Raw genomic sequence first — 21,122 nt, 5'->3', positions numbered from 1 at the left:
ACCCACCCCTCCACTCTCTGCATAAAGCAGTCTCATCAGGCCCTGACATCCCACCCCCGCCACTCTCTACGTAAAGCACTGTCGTATGGCCCTGACATCCAACCCCTTCCACTCTCTGCGTATAGCAGTATCGTCAGGCCCTGACATCCCACCCCTGCCACTCTGTGCGTAAAGAAGTGTCTTATGGCTCTGACAATCACCCCTCCACTATCTGCATAAAGCAGTGTCTTATGGCCATGACACCCACCCCTCCACTCTCTGCGTTAAGCAGTGTTGTCAGGCCCTGACATCCCACTCCCGCCACTCTCTGCATAAAGCAGTGTCGTCAAGCCCTGATATCCCACCCCCACCACTCTCTGCATAAAGCAGTACGGTCAGGCCCTGACATCCTACCCCCGCCACCTTCTGCCTAAAGCACTGTCATATGGCCCTGACACCCACCCCTCCACTCTCTGCGTTAAGCAGTGTTGTCAGGCCCTGACATCCCACCCCCGCCACCCTATACGTAAAGAAATGTCGTATGGCCCTGATACCAACCCCTCCACTCTCTGCGTTAAGCAGTGCTGTCAGGCTCTGACATCCCACCCCTGCCACTCTGTGCGTTAACCCCTGTCGTATGGCCCTGACACCCACACCTCCATTCTCTACGTAAAGCAGTGTCTTCATGCCCTGACATCCCACCCCCGCCACTATCTGCGTAAAGCACTGTCGTATGGCCCTGACACCCACCCTTTCACTCTCTGCATAAAGATGTCTCATCAGGCCCTGACATCCCACCCCCGCCACTCTCTGCGTAAAGCACTGTCGTATGGCCCTGACATCCAACCCCTTCCACTCTCTGCGTATAGCAGTATCGTCAAGCCCTGACATCCCACCCCAGCCACTATCTGCGTAAAGCAGTATCGTCAGGCCCTGACATCCCACCCCTGCCACTCTCTGCGAAAAGAAGTGTCGTATGGCCCTGATACCCACCCCTCCACTCTCTGGGTTAAGCAGTGCTGTCAGGATCTGACATCCCAAACCCGTGACTCTCTATGTAAAGAATTGCCGTATGGCCCTGACACCCACCCCTCCATTCTCTGCATAAACCAGTGTCTTCATGCCCTGACATCCCACCCCCGCCTCTCTCTGCATTAAGCAGTGCTGTCAGGCCCTGACATCCCACCCCCGCCACTCTCTGCGTTAACCCCTGTTGTATGGCCCTGACACCCACCCCTCCACTCTCTGCATAAAGCAGTCTCATCAGGCCCTGACATCCCACCCCCGCCACTCTGTGCGTAAAGAAGTGTCTTATGGCTCTGACAATCACCCCTCCACTATCTGCATAAAGCAGTGTCTTATGGCCATGACACCCACCCCTCCACTCTCTGCGTTAAGCAGTGTTGTCAGGCCCTGACATCCCACTCCCGCCACTCTCTGCATAAAGCAGTGTCGTCAAGCCCTGATATCCCACCCCCACCACTCTCTGCATAAAGCAGTACGGTCAGGCCCTGACATCCCGCCCCCTCCACTCTGCGTAAAGCACTGTCGTATAGCCCTGACATCCCAGCCTCGCCACTCACTGCGTTAAGCACTGTCATATGGCCCTGAGACCCACCCCTCCACTCTCTGCGTTAAGCAGTGTTGTCAGGCCCTGACATCCCACCCCCGCTACTCTCTGCATAAATCAGTGTCAAGTAATAGGTTTATTCCATGCTGAAAAAAAGCAAGAGAACACAACGTTTCGGCCGTGGAGCCTTCTTCAGGTGTGAGAGAGACAGGACAGTAGGCAAAGGTAAAGTAGCGGGAGAACAAAGGCTGGGAGAGAGGAGGAGTGAGAGGCGGGAGCAGGGGACAGAAAGAGAGGCCAATCAAGAGGTTTGAAGTCAGATTGGGTGCAGAGAGGTGTGAAATGAAACTTCCAATGAATGGAGAAAATTTAAAAGAACAGTAGTCTGTCGTTAAGGGAAGGGAGAATGTGTGATCCTAGCTGCAGAATAATTTTAGTTTCGGTGGTCTTTCTGATGTATGAGTTTCTGAAAACTGTCTTTGAGAACACATACAGAGAGATTAGAGTGGTTGTGGCCGTCAGAGGTGAAATGAGAAACAATGGGCTTGGAGAGATCTTTAATCTTCACAGCCCTGACGTGTTCTCTGAAGCGGTCTTCGAGTCTCCTTCCTGTTTCTCCAATGTAGATGGCTGGGCATTTACTGCAAGAGATACAGTAAATAAGGTTGCTGGAGGTACAAGATGCTGTCTGGGTGATCCAGAAATTGTCCTGAGGGGCCTTGAATGAGTGTGGTGGTGGCTGTGTACTTGCAGGTGATACAGCGAGCTCTGTTGCAAGGGAAAGTGCCTGGTGTGGATAATAATAATAATAATAATAATAATAATAAACTTTATTTTATATAGCACCTTTAAAGGTGGCTTCTCAAAGCGCTTTACAGGATGACAATAACAATAAATAAGAAGACTACAACAATAAATAAGAAAATTTCACAAGACAGGACACAATTATAATTACAACAATACAACAATAACAATAGAGGAGACCGTGGAAGATGGTATTAAGAAGAGCAAAGGGGTGAAGAATGGAACCAGTTAAGTAAAGGCTTTTCTGAAAAGGAGGGTTTTGAGTCTGGATTTGAAGGAGTTTAGAGAAGGTGACTCTCTAATATCCTTGGGCAAAGAGTTCCAGAGCTTGGGGACATAGCAGGAGAAGGCCCTGTCGCCCATACAATGTAGACGGGCTTGGGGGACAGTAAGGAGGGCAGAATTTGAAGAGCGGAGGTTGCGAGGTGGGGAGTAGGGCGATAAAAGTTCAGACAGGTATTGAGGTGCCAAGCCATGTAAAGCCTTGTAGGTGAGCATGAGGATTTTAAAGTCTACGCGGAATTTGACCGGAAGCCAGTGCAAGGACTCCAGGATAGGAGTAATGTGAACACTTGCACTAGACCTGGTCAGGATTCTGGCTGCTGAATTTTGGACATACTGCAGCTTGTTCAGAGTAGATTTAGATACCCCAGGGAGCAGAGCATTGCAGTAGTCAATTCGAGAGAATACAAATATGTTGATCAGCTTTTCAGCCACAGTTAATGATAGCATAGGGCGTAGTCTTGCGATATTTCTAAAGGTGAAAAAAAGATGTTTTGACAGTATGCTGTACATGTGGGTCGAATGTTAAGCCAGAATCGAATATAACCCCAAGGTTTTTCAATTTTGATTGGAGCTCAAGTACAGAGCCATCTACAGACAGGGTTACATGGTTGTTGAGGGCGGTCAAGGGAGCTGTGAACAGGGAGGTTACGCAGATTAGGTGGTCGGCGATATGAGATGATAGGGCGATCAGAAAAGAGGGCCCCAATGGAGGGATCATCCTGTACGATGGAAAAGTTCTGGTTAATGGTCCTGGGGATAGGAAGTGTGTTAGGGTGGTAAGGAAGCACCAAAGGAATGCAGTTTTTACGGCGGGAGTTCCTGATCGGGTTGATGGTCCGGGGGGTGTTTTTGGCTTGGGCAAGGGCCTTGTCAATCACACTGCTGGGGTATCCTCTGTTGATGAAAAATGAGTACATTTCGAGGGCTTGGTTCTCGAAGTCGATGTCGTCGCTGCATAATCGTCGTAACCTAAGGAATTGTGAAAAAGGAAGAGAGTTTTTAGTGTGGTTGGGGTGAAATTAGCTGTACAGGAGGTAGCTGTGTGAATCTGTGGGTTCGTAATAAACTGAAGTGGACAGTCGGGGGTAGTTGATAGACAAGTGGATGTCTAGAAACGGAAGAGTGGTGGAAGATATGTTAACCGTATATTTGAGGGACGGGTGGAAGTTGGTGAAATGGTGCAGGAAGAACTCAAGCTGATCGTTGGAGCATGTGGCGGCACCGACGCAGTCATCAATATATCGCTTGTAGAGGTCAGGGACATAGCCAGTGTAGGAAGCGAAGAAGCGTTCTTCTACCCAGCTGACAAAAATGTTGGCATAGCTGGGTCCCATTCTGGTGCCCATGGCAACTCCACTGACCTGTTGGTAAAAAAGATTATTGAAAGAGAATGCGTTCAGTGTGAGGACCAATTCTGCACGGCGTACCAGGGTGTGGGTGGGTGGATCAAGCACTGTGCGTTTGTCCAGCGTGTGCTTGAGGGCTGTAAGGCCGTCATTATGGGGAATGACGGTGTACAGAGATGTGATGTCCATGGTAAAAATGTAGCATTCGGTACCCTGAAATTGGAAATCATTAAAAAGTTGGAGCGCGTGGTTGGTGTCTTTGATGTATGAGGGAAGATCTTCAACCAGCGGTCTCATGAGGCTGTCGAGAAAGGCTGAGATGTAAGTAGTTGGACAGTTACATGCTGATACGATGGGGCATCCAGGGGTGTCCGGTTTGTGGATTTTGGGGAGGAGGTATAATTGAGATACCTGTGGATGTTCCATGATGAGCCGGTTCGCCTCCTGGGGGAGCTCGTTACTGCTGATAAAAAGGGAAATGGTGGAAACCACTTCCTTTTGGTAGTCAGTGGTAGGGTCCTGTTGGAGAGGGAGGTAGGCAGAAGTGTCAGTTAGTTGTCTAGAGGCTTCAAAGATATATAGATCCTTACGCCACACCACAACAGCACCTCCTTTGTCCGCTGGTTTGATGACAATATCATCCCTGTTGCGGAGAGACTGGAGCACCTGATTTTCTCCTTGGGTGAGGTTAGACCTATGTTTACTGGGTATAGGGAGTGCCTTGGGAGCTTGATTAGTGCATTGGTTGATGAAATAATCAACTGGTGGAAAACGGCCAGAGGAGGGAGTCCAACAGCTCTGTTTGGGATTAATGTTGTTAATGACATCAATAACCGGGTTGTTATCAGCTGCCTGTGAAGAGAAATTGTCTGCAAAATGTGCTCTGAGACGGATCCTGCGGTAAAAGCGGTTAAGGTCGACATTGGTCTGGGTGATGTCCAGTTTCCTGGGAACTGGTACAAAACTGAGCCCTTTGCTGAGGAGGGATCGCTCATCCTGTGAAAGGGAAAGGTCAGAAGGTATGGTGACAACAAGGTTAGGGTTGGTGAGGGTGTTCGGGGTGTTGATGGTTTTCTTCTGTAGAAGATGACTGAGTTTTTGTCCTTCTCTGTAGTGAGAAACTGGTAGAGTTTAGAGTTGAGAGATCTAATGAGGTAAGTTATGAAGGGAAGATGATGTGGAGCTGTCAGCCGTAGAAATTCCTTAGCCTCTTTGATGTTGTTGTCGTAAAGGATAATCTGTTTTTTGAGGGAGAAAATGGTAGAGAGCATTAGTTTCCTAGAAAATTGTTTTAGAAGTCTCTGAGTGTTACTCTGGGTGGTATCAGAGTCAAAAGAAAAGGTATTAAATTTAAGGCGAAATCCTTTAGGGATGATATTATGTCGACGACATCTGTAAAGGAATAGAAGGTGGTTAGAAAGCCTGGTCTTGGAACAGATAGCTGTAAAGAGACTGCTGGTTTAGTGAGAGAAGCGGGCAAGTGGCCCAGGGAGGAAGAGAAGTTATGACGAAGAGATCTAGAAAAAGATTTGGAGGAAGGCATAGTGGGTCGCATATATTTTCGTTTTTCTCTTTTTTACATAACACGCTTACGAGAAATAGACTGTCTTGTAATGAAAGCTGCATTAGAAAATGTGTATCTAAATTAAAATCGGGAATATGTCTTTTGCGTTATTCAGCTTTCTTAGCGCTTGGGTCTCGATTCAGATATTGCAATGAAAGCAACAGGGGAGTAAGTTTTCCTTTTCTAAATCAAAGGTGATCTGCTCACAAGGAAGTATAAAAACTTCAGCGTTTACTTTTTGAAGACCGCAAATTGTCGAAACACTGTTGCTTCATAAGCTAATAAGTAACATTTCTGAGCACGCATTGTATTACTAATGCTATTATTAATTAAATAAAACTTAAATTCACATAATGGAATTTGGACGGCTCAAAGTAGTCTATTCCTTTTACACCTTTACTTGCCCGCTGAGTAGAGTTTTAACCAATGGCAGCAGAAGTATCAGTAATAGCAACAGTGTGGTTAGAGTGTCACAATACACTCTATGAAAGAATTGCGGCTTCAGATCGTTTTGTTCTGTTGAAGCTGCCTACAGGCTCCGATTTGCTGACATTGGCTGTGATCTTTTTCATGAAATTCTTCACATATTTGAAATATTTAATTCGGGTTCGCCTAATACACGGTGCAACCCGTACCTGCAGCAGAATGCTGTGGCACATGAAGCCGTTTTGTTTATCGGTTGTAAGGATTGAGGAGCGTACTACAAATCGAGCAAGCGAAAAGAAAATTAAACAGGAGTCAGGAGTTTTTGGATTGCTAATCCATTGTGCTCTGCTCATCTAGGTTCAAATTCCATTCTTGTCATGGTTAAGGCCTGAGACGTGTGTGTTTTTTCTAAACGGTGTTTGCATTTGTTTCCTCCTTTACTCCTGTAAACTCAGGATTTTTTTTTCCTTGGTGGCAACAATACGCTTCTGTAATACAGTAAATGGTAGACTCTGCTTTCAAATTAGCTGCACCAGGCATTCGGATACAGAAAAACACAGGGATTTAAAATTCAGGAATATGAATGGCCAATTGCTTACAGCTAGGGTTTTTACGTTTTCTTATTTAGCGATTTGTGTATCAATCTTTTAACAATTCATTAAAATGCTAACAATATGTAAAATCAAAACAACAGCACCTTTAAATGCTGGGGAGACAGGTAGTTGTTTTTTTCATCAGATGCCAATCTCTAATGCTGTGTGTGAGAGCTTACGTACCTTTCCTTTTCTCACATTTTCTGACAACTATTCCAAAGGGGCACCCTGTCAGCTCCTAATACTTTTTAAAAGTCTGCCTGCATGTTTGGTTATTGTCGTTTTATTTAGAAAAAGTTCAATATTGATCATAACTAAAGAAAATTAGGATCACGAATAAAAAAAGGGCTGAAGATGCGAGTCGCTCTTGAATCAGAGCTGGGCGACACGGGCTTCTGTTCTGATATGATTGTACGAAAAGCAGGAGGAATCTCTTCTCTCCTATGGAGCATGAGCTGAATCAGGAGTGAGACATTTCGTATGCTCGTGCATATGTTAACGCATGACCTACATCGTAAAACTAAATTAAAAACTAACATTAAGTTGTCAAAGACATTCATTTATATACAAACAAGAGACACACATAGTAATGATTCTACATTAACTTGTCCTGCACTGATCAGACTAATTGAAATGTACAGTGCCTTGCGAAAGTATTCGGCCCCCTTGAACTTTTCAACCTTTTGCCACATTTCAGGCTTCAAACATAAAGATATAAATTTTTTATTTTATGTGAAGAATCACCAACAAGTGGGACACAATTGTGAAGTGGAACGAAATCTATTGGATTTTTGAAACTTTTTTAACTAATAAAAAAATGAAAAGTGGGGCGTGCAAAATTATTCGGCCCCCTTGCGTTAATACTTTGTAGAGCCACCTTTTGCTGTGATTACAGCTGCAAGTCGCTTGGGGTATGTCTCTATCAGTTTTGCACATCGAGAGACTGAAATTCTTGCCCATTCTTCCTTGCAAAACAGCTCGAGCTCAGTGAGGTTGGATGGAGAGCGTTTGTGAACAGCAGTTTTCAGCTCTTTCCACAGATTCTCGATTGGATTCAGGTCTGGACTTTGACTTGGCCATTCAAACACCTGGATACGTTTATTTGTGAACCATTCCTTTGTAGATTTTGCTGTATGTTTGGGATCATTGTCTTGTTGGAAGATAAATCTCCGTCCCAGTTTCAGGTCTTTTGCAGACTCCAACAGGTTTTAATCCAGAATGGTCCTGTATTTGGCTGCATCCATCTTCCCCTCAATTTTAACCATCTTCCCTGTCCCTGCTGAAGAAAAGCAGGCCCAAACCATGATGCTGCCACCACCATGTTTGACAGTGGGGATGGTGTGTTGAGGGTGATGAGCTGTGTTGCTTTTACGCCAAACATATCGTTTTGCATTGTGGCCAAAAAGTTCGATTTTGGTTTCATCTGACCAGAGCACCTTCTTCCACATGTTTGGGGTGTCTCCCAGGTGGCTTGTGGCAAACTTTAGACGAGACTTTTTATGGATATCTTTGAGAAATGGCTTTCTTCTTGCCACTCTTCCATAAAGGCCAGATTTGTGCAGTGTAAGACTGATTGTTGTCCTATGGACAGACTCTCCCACCTCAGCTGTAGTTCTCTGCAGTTCATCCAGAGTGATCATGGGCCTCTTGGCTGCATCTCTGATCAGTCTTCTCCTTGTCTGAGCTGAAAGTTTAGAGGGACGGCCAGGTCTTGGTAGATTTGCAGTGGTCTGATACTCCTTCCATTTCAAGATGATCGCTTGCACAGTGCTCCTTGGGATGTTTGAAGCTTGGGAAATCTTTTTGTATCCAAATCCGGCTTTAAACTTCTCCACAACAGTATTACGGACCTGCCTGGTGTGTTCCTTGGTCTTCATGATGCTCTCTGCGCTTTCAACAGAACCTTGAGACTATCACAGAGCAGGTGCATTTATACAGAGACTTGATTACACACAGGTGGATTCTATTTATCACCATCAGTCATTTAGGACAACATTGGATCATTCAGAGATCCTCGCTGAACTTCTGGAGTGAGTTTGCTGCACTGAAAGTAAAGGGGCCGAATAATTTTGCACGCCCCACTTTTCATTTTTTTATTAGTTAAAAAAGTTTCAAAAATCCAATAGATTTCGTTCCACTTCACAATTGTGTCCCACTTGTTGGTGATTCTTCACATAAAATAAAAAAAATATATCTTTATGTTTGAAGCCTGAAATGTGGCAAAAGGTTGAAAAGTTCAAGGGGGCCGAATACTTTCGCAAGGCACTGTATACTAGTCTGCCTGGATACGAGCAGCAGACCTTACTGTGAGGGTTATCAATATACAAAGTATATAATCTCGAAGAGATGCAAATACAAAGAGATACACAACAGAGAATATATGTCAATATATATCGTTCGGTTACCAAATCGCTAATCAGTGTTATTACCCACTGTTACTCTAAACTCGGAAGTAAATACATTACTCATGAATTAAATTGATAACAACTTGTGTTGAGGTACAATTGAATTCTCGAGACGCAATGTAGAACATGGGGTTTACTTATCCACTGTGTATGGATTTGGAATTTCCCGGCACGAACAACAAACTAGCTGACAAGCTCTGTTGCAGCCTCGGTCCCAGCGGTTGTCCAATGGGCATTGTCCCGGCGTCCTCTGGCTACCGGCCAACCAGTCGAGGTGCAGCTCGGAGTAGGACGGGCGGAGGAATCTGACTGCGGCGCGCAGGGCAGTCGTTGCTCCGAGGGGATCCGGCTGGCTAGTAGAAAGTCTCTATGCACTATGCACTCTATGCAGTGTGACGGCTAGTCCTCACAAGTCACTCTTTTGCCCGGGAAGAATCTGGTTCGTTCCCGGTCCAGCGCTGCTTCTGAATAAGCTATTCAGGTTGTCGACGAGAGTCCAACTGTGGGCTGCCGTTGATCAAGCGGAGCGTTCACGTTGGTAGAATTCTGAGTACGTACGGGATCCTCGGCCCCGCGCTTAGAACAAAGTCCAAGTCCCTTTGCAGACAACAGCCTTTGTCACGTGATTGTCTCTGAGGATGCGCGAAAATGGCCAAGGAGAGCCCTGATCTGAGCTTGCGCTCCCTTTTTGACCAAGACACAGATGTGTTCTGATTGGTTGAGAGTTTGGCGGGAATTGGAGACCCACATGGTGTTACCACACCCTGCCAGTCTCTGATTGGTTGATCAAGGTGAGATACGAGTCACTTACTCCTGAAATGCAGTCCAGATGTCCATTTGGCACTCTCTAGACAGACAGGCGCCAATGGATGACCATTGATCATGATAGCCAGGCTTATCTAAGTGCATCCCCGTTTGGGAGCTGTCCCTCATCAAAAGAAAACATCTTAAATCAGCCTGCATGAATACTTTCTCTGTGGCTGCACCACAGAGATGGAGAGTGAGATGGGGCCTCATTAAGGAAAGCACAGCAACGCTTAATTCTGTTGTAGCGGTGAGGCTTAAATATAAGGCAGAATTAAGTGTTCTGAGCCTTCCCAAATGAGGCCCCATTTCTCTGTTCATCTCTGTGGTGCAGCCACAGAGAAACCATTCATGCAAGATGTTTTCTTTTGATAAGGACAGCTCCCAAAGGGGGATGCACTTAGCTAAGCCTGGCTATCATGATCAATGGTCATCCATTGGCGCCTATCTGTTTAGGGAGTGCCAGTTGGACATCTGGACTGCATTACTAAGTGTCAGGAGTAAGTGACTCATACCTCACCTTGATCAACCAATCAGGGATTGGTAGGGCCGAGTAACCCACGTGGGACTCTGATGCCCATGGAACTTTCAGCCAATCAATGAGCTGAAGTTCCTCCAGGTAAAAACAGGCAACACAGAGAGCCTGAGAGATTCAGATTCAGATTCAGATTCAACAATTCTAAAGGGAATTCAAAGGAGAAGAATTCCAGGGCAGGACGGCCCAGGAGCAGAAGGCTCCCAAGGGCAGGACATTCTCGCAGCGCGCCTCCTGACCATCCTGAGACTCAGCCCGGACAACCACGGAACGGCCAGTGTGTCCGAGTGCCAGAACTTTCCTTTGTTCTAAGAGTCTAGAGTGGAGGTTGCCAGAGAGTAACCAGCAGCAGGCCTCGTGAACAGGACGGAACTGTGGAAAGCTGAATCACTATTCAGAACTAGCTCTTCATCAGGAATGAACCGGTCCTCTTCCTGACTTGCTGGGACCCACAGTCATCTTTTCTCCTGTGCACAAACTTTGCTAGTTAAAGCCAACAATGAGCATCAGCAGCGCACCGTCGCAAGCCGCACAGCACAGCCTGGCACGGAGCCAGAGAGCGTGGATTGGACAGCAACAGCCTGCAACTGTTCCTTTGTGCCCGCAGGAGATCTGAATCCCCAAAGATTGGATGAGTATTCAACTTCAATGCATTACAGCTCGAGAATTCAATTGTTATCCCAACCAGTTGATATCAATTTAATTCCTAAGAGTTATGTACTTGTTTGAGTATCTAATGTAGAAGTTGTAACCAAGTTCACTTTACGAAACGGTCTTAATGAATGATATACTGAACGTATGTCCTCTTGATATGTGTAACTCTTTGTAACTGACCGAATATACCTTTTGTATTCTGATAACCCTCTCGATAAGATCTGTTAGGTTTATATGCATATTCTATGTATTAATAAATGTATCCTCGTGTATTAGTACCTGTGTGCTCGTTGTTTGAGTTATGTCGCATGGTTGGATTCTAAAGCCACCAAAAGAATCAACTTTGTGATTTACTGCTACAATTAATAATTGTCTCAGTAAATGCCCAAACCCTACAGAACTGGTACCTTCAGAGAGCCACTATGATTACATATTTGGCGTCCCTGAACCGGTTTTCCCTACACTGTCTTATTACCAAGCATTGCTGCTACAACTGCTTAAATTCAAACTAAACAGGACTATGGGAATGAGATTTGATTTCGAACTGGGTTTTAAATAAATAGGACCGCTGCACTACATTGTGCTTTATGTAAGACAAAAGGTGGGCTTCCTGTGTTTTCGATAACTCAGTTATAAGAGCGGAGGAATATAGTGGAAACAGCTGGGAACTCTTTGTTCTCTGGTTTGAATCTGGCTGGAAGAAAGGTGTTTTTTATGTTCTTTAATCAAAAAGTGAAAATTTATCTTTCACTTAGTTGTCTTATTTTCTAGGCTTGTAGACTCCTCACTCTTCCTAAAAGAAAGTGCTGCAGATAAAGATACAGTAGTTGTCAGAAGTTTAGTTCAGTGGTAGAGCACATACAGGCTGTATGTGGTTGTTTTCAATCGCCGGCGTCTCCACTCTGGATTTCTTCCTAAGCGCGATATCTTTCCTTACTTGTGTGTGAATTTCAGCGCAACACATAAACCCTTTGTCTGTTTTATAAAGATTATATTTTAAATCAGTTAAAACAAAAAAGTACCAATTACATACACGTAGAAAACACATGTATCTAATTTGAAAATTTGGGCAATGTATTACTAGTAGTGGAGCTGAGCTCACAGAAGAGCAGTTGATATTGTTAAACCACGTATTATTTTTAAATGACGCTACTAAGCACTGGCACGGTGTTTGTGCAGTCCTACCCAAGCTTTCTATCGACTGGATGAGTCTCCTGTTCCATCTCCAATTCTTTCCGCACATTTCGCCTGTTTCACCACCGTTATCATTAGACTATAGCCACTAATACGAGAATACTGTTCTGAAAGACTGTCTTAAATAATAATGTTGAAAAGGGTAAGGATAAGAGTTTTTTTCATTAAGGTAACCATACATCTGCCTGTATAGTACAACTTATTATCTGTATCCGCAAATCCCCAATATTAATGCTGTCTCCTGAGAAACACAAGTGTAGAGTCAAATAATATTACAACAAATCTATTCAATTAACACCCCTATGTGACAGAACACATTTAAGACTTACACCCCTTTTAAATATGTATTTCCTTCATTTCAGTTCTCTCCCCGGGATACCTGAAAATTCATTATAGTATAATAAAGTCTGTGCATGCATTACCTGTAATACAGCTACTGATATAGATAACATTAAACTTCATTATTAAGATACTACACTTTTATTAATAAAATATGTATTGATAAAATTCCTTGTGAATAATTGTAGTGTCTGGAAAGCAATTGTTCATTACTTAATGACGATATTATTTCCACTACATTCAGGACAGTTCCAATGTAATCTATTGTTCCACTTCGTCTGCTTAGTCTCCTACTTTAGTAACATCTAATGGGGAGCAGCTGTTATTTTAGGTTTGTTGCAATTGAGAACAGGTTTGCTACAGAGCTGCTGACAAATTTCAGCAGCCAGTTTGTTGCAACTGACCCGTTGTAGCTACCAATCAGAAAAAAAAACAAACGCAACAACTTCAAAAGAGAAAGAACATTAAAAACAAATCTGGGGAACAACATAAACACAGAATCTAATGCGAGAGCTTTATCAAGTCTTCAGTGCTCCTCTTGTCTCAGTAGACCTCTCTCATATATTTGTGTACAGGTCAACTGGAGGTACACAGCTGATAGTAATTTAAGTAGGGAGCTGCATCACAGCATGCGTGGGCTGCAAATGGAAAAGTATAGGTTTATTCCATGCTGAAAATAGAAGTAAACACAACGTTTCAGCTGTGGAAACTTCTTTGATTGTGACTCGAAATAAATCTTTACTTGTTCGTTTGATGTTAATTTATCTCCATCAAATACCTAACAGTATCTAAACTCGACAGTTGCTCTCAGTAGCTAAAGACACTACTCCAGGTGAGGCTTGAACTCACAACCGCGGCATGACTCCGCTGTGCACTGCTGTATAAGTACCGCACGCTGACCGATTGCGCCACTGGAGCTGTGCAAGTCATGCTCCTCATACAGACTGACGCTGCAGAAACACAGGGTGAAAACGGTTTCGGTTGTGGATCCATCTATACATGGGGAACACTAAAATAGCAAGGAAAATACTAGAAAAGAAACTGAAAGAATTGTGCTAACAGCAAAGGGGAACTGAGGGAGGTGGTCAGACAAGTAAATCAGCCTGGCAGATTATTTGTATCGACATGTTTTGAGTCAATCAGCAAACAGATTTCTCTTCATGTGCCTTAAACTGTGCAGTTTGTATCTTCGCTGTAGATAGGTTTCTTCAGAAGTCCAGTAAACTGACAATAATGGAGAACTAGCTGACGCACCCCGTCGTGAAGACCCTCTGTAAGGTGATTACATGTTTCAATTTCAAGTCGCCTCCTTTACACTCAATTGCAGCCCCGAAACTGAGAGAAAGCATGAGAAATGGCTTCAATTTCAATGTGAAAGTGCAGTACAGGCTCGATGGCTTCACATCTCCCATCAATCAAATAAAATTGCAGTAAAGCGATCTAAATATGACTCTTAAGTACTGGGAAAGATGATTATTTTGAGCGTGCCTCCAAGGGTCTGCTACGAGGCTTAAGTTGGCTTCTTATTCGCCAGCTTCTTATGCGTGTTTTTCGTTCCACCTTAAATGGTGCTGCTGTGATGTTATGTCGCCTTTCGCCTGTAGATGGCTCTCTTCGATCAGTACTAATCCGGCTGGAATACTGCAGACATCTTCACTGAAAAGGAATATCCAAATAAATAGCGACTGTCCAAATTATATTTTTGTATGGAATATATTTCAGAAAATCGCAAACCAATTTTAAAAACTCACCACAACAAGGACTTACACTGGGAAAAGGTGACTGTACTTTCTGTTTATTGCTACTGCCTTCCCCCGATTATGAAAATGTCTCACAGTTCTGACACCGACGTGTGAAAGACAATGTAACAGACTATCAAAATCCTGAAGTACAAGAAATTTTAATGCACCAGTTTTTTAAATATGACCCTCTGATCCTGGCATGTCAGTATACATTTCGAAAAAGTATGGCACCAATCGCACGAATTGCAATGGCACAAATTGTTGAGAATATCACTGACCTTGCCGATATTTGCAGGGGATACGGATGTTTTGCACATGTTGAACTAAAACACGTAAATATTGAGCTTCTTAGTCAATATCACCGGGAATGTCCAATAATGACGAACATCAGTAGCTTCAAGGAAACTTTGACTCGCACATGGAGTTTTATCTTCAAATGGAGGGTGGGAGAATTTATTTGTACTCTCGTTGCTCATTAGCTAAACTATTTTAAAAATATGACACAGATTTGTTCGAGAAACTTGTAATCGCCTTAAAGAGAGTCTTCTTGAAGATGTGCACCAGCTAGCTCTCCACTGTCAATTGACAGGACTTTAGGAGAAACTGTTCTCATACAACCAACATACAAATTACACATCTTAAGGAACATGAAGAGAAATCCGTGTACTAAATAACATAAAATTGTCGCTGCAAATTATCACCAAGCTGTTTTATGTGTCTGACCACCTCTTTCCTACTTTGCAGCGAGCACAAATTTTTCTGTTTCTTCATCGCAATTTTACTGTCTCTTTCCCCCATGTGGAGATGGATCCACAGCCGAAACTTTAGGTCAGTTCCTGTTACTCTGTCCGATTGAAAGAGCTGTATTAAAGGGACTCCCATCTCTGCAGGAAAGTTAATGCTGCTCTCAACACAATATACTGCAGCCAAATATAGCGATTCTGTCACTGCCTGTGGGCCACGTGTTCCTGCTGTCAGTCTATAATGTCATGTTCATCTACACCCAGAAACATTACTGCTGGAGCACAAGAGTTATATAGGCGCAGTCCATAGAGCAAGAATCTCTTAATCTCAGAACTGTGGGTTCAGCCCCCACATTGGGTCCCTCTGTGTCAATTTGACCCCCCCAATCCTCCTAGCATGACCTGATGGCGTAACAGTGATACCCAGTACCCAGCGTAATTCAGCTTTCTTTCCACTTGATTCAGATTTTGATCTGAAATCATCGGCCAAACAAGAGTTTGTCTAAATCGAGGGAGATCTGCTCACAAGCAAGTATTAAACACTTCAGCATTTTCTGTTCGAATACCACACTTTGTCAAAACACTGCCGCTTCTTAAGCTAATAAGTAACGGTTTTTGAGCACGCATTGTATTGTTAATGCTTATATTAAAAAAGCATAAATTCACATAGTGGAATTTGGACTGAACAAAGTAGTCCAGCCCTTTTTTCAACATTACACAACATTGTCACACATGAAACCTTTTTGTTATTCGGTTCTGAAGTTTGAAAATGAAAATAAAACGGGGGTCACTTCATAGGCTTGAAAGAAGTCCAAGCAGCATAAAAACCCGCGAATTCTCACAAAGGCTGCACCTTTCTTCTGCTGCTGTTATAAATAAGCCTTAAACATTTGAATGCATGCCTTACTGCTGCTAATCCCATTCACGTGTTTACAAAGCTTTTTTCTGTCCGTTATGTTTTTGCTAAGCAGTTTCTCCGTTTTCCTCGTACTGTGATTGTCAGCGAGCACAACACGACTGAAACAGTGTAAAGGCAGGTAAAAAAGACAGGGTAAAACGCCTGATTGTCGGGAGTGGGATTTGAACCCGTGCCTCTATTTGGAGATCGAAACACAAAGCTTAAAAGACACGAAGCTGTGAAATTACTGTTTTAAACCGCTTGAGTAGCCTGAAAAAATGGGTACTGATTGCACCAGTCGCATCCGATTTTCCGTAACTTTAGAACGATTGATACGACTGGGCAAACACAATTTATGGCGTTTAGCATGACATGGAAAACGGTACCGGAGGATTCGGGTCCAGACTACCAGACTCAGAAACTGTTTTTGCCCCGCACTATCAAACTATTAAACTCCCAGCCTCTCTCACTCTCTCCTCACCTCTCACCTATGATCTGAACCTCACGGTGCCTTCTTTCTTACCAAAAATCCAAACACACATTGAAAATCTACCTCTACCATACATGTCAAAAGCTCACTCCCCATCATTTCTATCCCTTTATTTCATTCTTTTGATGCATGTTTTTGCACATAACCTGTTACCTTTTTGTTGTTTTGCACACTGCCTGTTGTTGTTTTTTGCACATCGGCTGTTGTCTTTCTTTTGTTATACAATTATATTGATGTTGTGTTTTTTTCTTTGTACTACTTATGTCCGAGAGCTAGCTAAATAGCATTTCGTTATACCATATACCTGTGTATGAGTATAATGACAAAAAACTTGGACTTGAACTTGAACTTGACATAGTCTTGCAGGCAGTATATTATTTTATCGTTTACTCGTATAAAAAACACGGTCTTCTCGTTCCTAAGTCAGATTTTTAGTGCTTTCAAACGTTACTTCCAACCTGGACTGACAGCTCACCAGATCTGTTTGTGATCAGACCATGGAGTCGGGGGCTGTACCAAGCGCACGTTCCTTCCCATTGCTGAGGCGATCATTCGGAAGATGGGGTGAAGAGAGATAAGCTTTGTCGACTAAAAAACAAGGCAGGATATGGAAGAATACTAATCACTGGCGAAAGTTATGTTCTCTTACTATTGAGATCCCTACATTGCGAGTTTTTTTAAGACTTTGAAACTAAAGGAAAGCGGTGACAAATTAAACAGGCACGGGTGGGGTTTGAACCCACGTTCTTCGGTTCACGAGACCAACGCCTTACCACTTGACCACCGCCCCTTCGAGGCAGCAATAACAATAAAAGGGATACTTGTCCTTAAACTCAGACGTGATGTTCTGCAGACATGTGCACAATGTCCTGTTTTCTTGCAGTGTAGACATTTTGCTGTTCACGCTCCGCATTCATCTGCTTTGTGCGTTGTTAGTCCGCACCTGTAACATGTAATGTCAGCCGTCCCCTGTTCTTCTATTTCTCTAGCATGACTGTGTCCTGCTGCTCGGCTTCTTTTTGTAAAGTTTGAGCGAGCGCCCCGTTCAGTGTCACTTTGTCACTGTGGTCAGAAAGCATTCTTGATTCTGCTTGAGCTGCTTCATGAATTCTAGCGACTGTAAGAGCTCTTTTTAAAGTCAGCCCTTCCTCCTGCAGCAATTTATAGTCTCTTATGTGCACATTTTTCGACAAGTTGATCTCTTAACATGTCAGTTTCCAATACTCCAAAGTCAAAAGATTTAGCCAGTTCTCTTAGTGCAGTCACAAAAGCATCAACAGATTCGTCCTGAGACTAAGTTCTCTGCCTAAATTTATGCCGTTCCAAAACCGCATCTTTTAAGTGCTCTTGATTAAACTATGCATAGAAAAACAGCACTACTGATTATTTTCATGGACTGATGCACACTTGTTCTGTACAACTCGAGTGATAAAGCCCTGTCTGCAAATATTGTAGAAGAAAATAAAAGGTGAAACAACGCCCCAACCACAGGAATGGTAACAGGAAGGATCGTGTTCTTATTTGATAAGTCCTTTTGAGATGTCTTGTCAATGCACACAGGCGTTAGAGCTGAATAATTTACTTTTAGTGGTGTTTTTAAACAAAGATGGAACATGTTATTTCTATACCAGGAAGAAAGGAGCAGACTTTAACTTTAAGAGGCAAAAACGACACCTTATCAAAGCTAATATTAATTAAAATGACATCACAACAAAAGAGTGGAGCCTTGAGTGAATACAATTAGTTTTCATTGGACGTCTGTGTCTCCATAACTTTGTAGGTGAGAGAGAGGATTGTGATAATTTGCAGGTGCTTCTCGGAAGTGCGTTGGTGGTACAGGCGCCTTCCAAATAATTGAGTCGGGTTTGAATCCCAGCCAGTACAAACCCAAATCTTTTCAAGATAATTTGTGGTCCGCTAACACATCTTTTGAAACACTACAACAGGTAACACCCCGTGTGAAACATCATGAACATCTGTTAAAGCCTGAGTTTTACATACTCTAACGTAAATAAACGTTAGTGTCTTCCGGTGTGTGAGCCAATTTCTCCCAAAAATATTCGTTAGTCTGTCGGGAGGCTGTGCAGGGTGTTAAGAAATAGAATTTCTAAAAGACAGGCTCCCTAAGCTTAACATCAAGTCAGAAAAAATGCTGTTTTCTCTACAGAAATGCTCTTTACATTTCAGCACTGTTGCAACTCCCTTTATAAAGGGTGTGCACACGTATACAACCACGGCATTGAAATATTTTTTTTTTAAATTATTGTTCCAAAAAAATGTTCTATTTGTTTTCTTTTTAATTTTGTTGATTAAAAGATTTTATTAAATGTGAAAAAAATCTGAATGTGAAAAAAGGTCAAAATGCTATTGAAAAAAAAATCAGTAATGTGAGGAAAGATGGATTGTGGGAGCCCCTTGACTTCCCATGTCATGATGTATTTCTCACTCATTCTACTGGGAGTGGTGCCGTCGCTTCTGGATAAAGTCTGTCAGTGGTCATTCCAGACGGGTCAGGTATGACTGCTCTTCGACACAAGAGACACGTGACTTGCGAGGCTCGCGACAGTGTCAACTCTCTCTCAGAGCCCGAATAGTTCAGTCGGTAGAGCATCAGACTTTTAATCTGAGGGCCCAGGGTTCAAGTCCCTGTTCGGGCGGCTGTGCCGTTCTTAAGTCTATTGTGAATGTCATTCTAAGTAGTCTTTTATCTTTCACTCTTCTAGCTGTACTGTGGTTATTTTAAATGTCCATTACTTGTATTTACAGTAGTGTATTTAGTGTTTCATTTCACAAACCGAAAATGTTCAAGTAGATCTTGTCACTCTACTCCACGTAATCATCTAAATTAAATCACAGTAGAGTACAGAACACGCAGTGAGGAGCTCACACAGTGAGTACTCTTGAATACGACAAGAGGAAAGGCACACTGCACATCTGCAGAACATCACGTCCGAGTTTACAGTGACAGCAGAGGTTGGAAGCGAAGTAGTTTTTTTATTACTCGCTCGCTGAACGATCTCTCAAGAAACCTCGGTGGAGATTTAACGGGTGTCTAATAATCACGTTCAAAAAGGTGACGATACGTTTTTTTTTTTACTAGGTAGCCTTAATGGCAACACGGTGTGAGTAGATCTTAAAGCAGCAGCAGACAGAGTACCTGTAATGGCACCGCAGTGCTTTGAGTTCGGCTTTTCTTATTTCTTCTGCAGAACCAGTGGTATCGGAATATACTGATCCGCATAAGAAGCGCTTTCGGGTTCTGATCATTTTTATTGAGCGCTACTCTAAACTTTACTTTTGCTCGGGCTAGTTTTCCCCATGAAAAAAAGACATATCCCTAATTACATAATTTCACTTTTTTTCTTATCAACGAGTAGAAAGAAATAAAATATGTACTTCATTATAAGTACCACAGGCAAGATGGCTGGTGGTCTAAGGCGTTGCGTTCAGGTCGCAGTTAACCCTGGAGACGTTTGTTAAAATCTCACTTCTAATAAAGAGGTCTTTCTCGTTAGAATAGAAACGATAGAAGCCTTAAGCAGGAAAAAAATCACAACATCTCGCATTTCACGTGTTTAATGTTAACTGTCTCAGTGGTTGCCTCGGTGATTGATGGCTCTTCTCTCTCGCAGGGTGACGGCAAACTTCTTCAGAGAGGGAGTCTCCCACGCACGGCTTTTCTTTATCAAAAGCTGAGACAACAGAAACAGGCTTCAAACTGACATGAATTACTTCTTGAGCGTTTATGACCGTCTTTAAAAGCTGAGAGCAGGTGAAAAAGTCTTTGAAAATGAGGAAATGACTGCTGACGCTCAGCTGCAGACAAGCGCTCCTCATTAGTATAGTGCTGAGTACCCCCGCTTGTTGCGCGGGAGACTGGGGTACGTTTCTGTGACAGGGCGCTGGTTTAATTTTTTAACAACCTGAGTTCACTTAAAAAGTGTGTACTGTGTCCTGCGTTTCGGACTTGTTACTGCGGTAGAATATGGAGATCATCTCCAGCTTTGAGTTCAACTGCAACAAGAAGTCATGCTAAATGTAGTATAGTGAGTAGACATCGCGAGACAACAGAACGAGAGAGTAGAAGGCAGGAAAATATGGTGTAAGGGCGTGATCTGTGTAGTTAATAAAATAGTTAATATAAAAACGTCTCTTTATTAAGATACACAACATTTATGGCGACAAGAGATGGACTCAAAGCAAGCAGAACACTGCAGATTTTAGTTCTCTTGCTGGTAGAAACGAACTTCTGAATTTTCGGACTTTTCGTTTAGTTTGCGCCATGGAAGATATGGCAGCCGCGCCGAGAAGCTTTGCTTATGCCCAGCTTTTTCCACCGTTTCTACTGAACCTCGGAGCACCGGATTTGTATACGGAATACAAGATATGGATGGAGTCTTACAGATTTTTTTAAATAGCCAGTGGATCTACAGAAGCTCCGGATGCCGTGAGACGGGCTACATTACTGCACTGTATCGGGGCGTCCGTGCAGCGGATTTTCGTCAACCTCCCTGGAGAAAAAGGTACATATGAACAGACTGTAGCTGCCTTAGACGCTTACTTTACACCGCGGAGAAATGTGGGTTTGGAACGGCATAAATTTAGGCAGAGAACTTAGTCTCAGGACGAATCTGTTGATGCTTTTGTGACTGCACTAAGAGAACTGGCTAAATCTTGTGACTTTGGAGTATTGGAAACTGACATGTTAAGAGATCAACTTGTGGAAAAATGTGCACATAAGAGACTATAAA

General features: G+C 43.2%; 3 non-coding genes across 3 annotated transcripts; 1 reads left to right on the top strand and 2 right to left on the bottom strand.

Annotated features, from left to right (window-relative positions):
* Window positions 1-13,322: 13,322 nt before the first annotated feature.
* On the bottom strand, window positions 13,323-13,416 carry trnai-uau (transfer RNA isoleucine (anticodon UAU)). Its single transcript has 2 exons — window positions 13,379-13,416; window positions 13,323-13,358 (listed from the first exon to the last, which is right to left on the bottom strand). It is a non-coding gene; the product is annotated as a tRNA-Ile (tRNA).
* Window positions 13,417-17,089: 3,673 nt separating this feature from the next.
* trnat-cgu (transfer RNA threonine (anticodon CGU)) lies at window positions 17,090-17,161 on the bottom strand. Its single transcript has one exon. It is a non-coding gene; the product is annotated as a tRNA-Thr (tRNA).
* Window positions 17,162-18,955: 1,794 nt separating this feature from the next.
* trnak-uuu (transfer RNA lysine (anticodon UUU)) lies at window positions 18,956-19,028 on the top strand. The gene has a single exon. It is a non-coding gene; the product is annotated as a tRNA-Lys (tRNA).
* Window positions 19,029-21,122: the final 2,094 nt, after the last annotated feature.

The sequence above is a fragment of the Lepisosteus platostomus genome, chromosome 5, assembly GCF_059453375.1.
Source record: "Lepisosteus platostomus isolate fLepPlt1 chromosome 5, fLepPlt1.hap1, whole genome shotgun sequence".
Lineage (NCBI taxonomy): Eukaryota > Metazoa > Chordata > Actinopteri > Semionotiformes > Lepisosteidae > Lepisosteus > Lepisosteus platostomus.
This window is presented reverse-complemented; position numbering and strand designations above follow the sequence as displayed.